Raw genomic sequence first — 2,632 nt, forward strand, 5'->3', positions numbered from 1 at the left:
GCTTCAAATATCTCATAACTTTCTTAGCTACAAAGTGATTTGAACACTAAAAAGTAAGCATGTAATCTTTAATTTGCTTCAAATATCTCATAACTTTCTTAGCTGCTTTCTAATGCTCTTGCCCTGGATTCAATTGAAACCTATTAACAAAAGATATCTTAATATCTATCTGATGAAGCTCGAAATTATAATGTGTAACAAGTGCCATGATAATTTGAAAAGAGTCCTTAGACAAAACAGGTAAAAATGTTTCATTATAGTCAATGCCCTCTAGTTGAGTGAACCTGTTTACAACTAATCTTGCCTTCTTTCGTTCAACATTCCCTTTTGAGTCCAATTTTCAATCGAAGATCCACTTGTTATCTATGGCGTTAGCATCTGCAAGAAGTTCAACAAGTTTCCAAACTGTATTCTATTCCAAAGAATGCATTTCATTTTTTATGGCATTTATCCATTTGTTTGACTTAGGACTATCGATGCTTGATTAAAAGTAACAAGTTAACAATAATAAAAATCACTCTCTAATAAATAGGTAATGTAATCATTTGACAGTGCAAACCTCATTTCCTTTGTGATCTATTCACTCGTAGCTCAGAAACTGACTCAATCATTGTTTGCGGAGAAACCAGAAGTTCCATTTGGTACTCAATTCTTCATTGACAATTTCAACTAGATGAGATATAACTATTTTCTGTATAACAGGAACTGGAACGACAACTTGATTTGGTTCAACAAAAAATTCCTTCAGTGTAGAACTTCCACTGTCATCAAAATCATTCTCCAGAAATTTAGTAGTAATAGACTCAACAATTCTAGTGCCATGATTTGGACAGTGGAAATTATATCTTTTCTATCTTCCTAGGTACCTAAAAATGTAACCAGGAGTTGATGTTAGGTCTAATTTCTTGACAAGACGATTATAAAACCTAACCTCACCTGGACATCCTCAAACTCGGAAATGAACCAAACTTTGCTTGTGTTATGTCCATAATTCAAAAGGTGTCTTTCAAACAACTTTAGTAGGAACTCTGTTCAAAATGTATATAGCAATTTTCAAACATCACCCCATAGATATTCTGGCAACTTTGTTCTACTCATCATGCTTCTGACCTTATCCTTCAAAGTTTGATTATGTCTTTCAAAAACACCATTTCTACTCTGGTGTCCCTAGTATGGTATATTAAGGCACAATCCCACAACCTTGTCAAAACTTCACTAAATCACCAATATTTTGACCAAGCTTGTCATACTTCCAATAGTATTAACCACCACGACCAGATTTTACAAGTTTGATACTTTCTTCACACCATTATTCTACTTCTACTTTGAAAATCTTGAAGTTCTCAAGAGAATGGGATTTATATTTAATCAGATAAACATATCCATAGCATAAGAAATCATCAATGAAAGTTATGAAGTAGTTTTTCCCACATATGGCAAAAGGTAAAGGTCCACTAATATCTATATGTATCAAGTCCAAAATACCATCACTTTTAGTGAAACCTTTCCTTGTGGACTTAATCAAGTTTCCTCTTATACAATCCAAATAAGTGTCAAATTTAGATAAATCTAGAGATGGAAGTATCTCAACTTTTACCAATCTCTTCGTCTTATACCTTTAAATGTAACCCAATCACTTATGCCATAGCATAGAAGATGATTCACGAATTAGGGACATTTTCTTTGACACATTGGTAACACAAGAGACTTCACCAAAAAGAGCCAAAGACAATTTGTATAAACACATAAAAGGCCTTTTTCAAATCAAACGAGAATCTTAAAACAAGTGAACCATTCCATCAATAAAATTAAAGAAAAAACAAGAAGTATTAAGTTTCGATATAGAAATTAAATTATGTTTCATTGTCGGTACAAAAACTATTTTCTCTAAAACAAGATAGAAACCACACTCCAAAGACAACCTCACTATTCATATGAACTCAACCTTCACTTGAATTCCATTTCCAACGTACAAGCTCACTTCACTCTCACGTGGCCTCCATTTGTGTAGATCCCCTACTAAGAATTTGCAATATAAATATTAGCTCTTGAGTCTATCCACCAAGAATTCAGACACACATGTACAAAGGAAGACTTAAAAGTAACTAAGGCCAAGGAGATACCCATGGACTCTTTTTCTTCTCTAACCAAGCCTTAAATTTAAATAATTTTTCTGCCAATGAGCTTTCTTTTTGCAGAATTTGCATTGATCATTTTTCTTTATAGTTCGTTTAGGACCACTAGTGGTCTAAAATCCAAAATTTTTGTTCTGCGGGTTGCGATGTGACTTATTACCCATATGGACCTTAGGTTTATGGTTATGAGAAGACCTTTTGTTCTATAGTGGTTGAAAAGTTAATTGTACAATTTTAGCAGTCTCATTCTATATCCTATACTCCTCTTAAGCACATGCAGTAATAAGATCATTCAAATCGCATTTATCCAACTGAGCATTATATGCAACCTTTAGCTAATTAAACTAGCTAGGGAGGCCATTTAGAACATGATAGATTAGAAAAAGCTTTGAAATGGGAATCTTAAAAGCCTTTCCTTGGAGGATATAAATATCATTTTTATAACGTTCTTCTTAACTCCACTTGTACCATCATATCTTGTATTTATTAGTTTGCCC

This window comes from Olea europaea, unplaced genomic scaffold (genome assembly GCF_002742605.1).
Source record: "Olea europaea var. sylvestris unplaced genomic scaffold, O_europaea_v1 scaffold3709, whole genome shotgun sequence".
In the NCBI taxonomy this organism is placed as follows: domain Eukaryota; kingdom Viridiplantae; phylum Streptophyta; class Magnoliopsida; order Lamiales; family Oleaceae; genus Olea; species Olea europaea.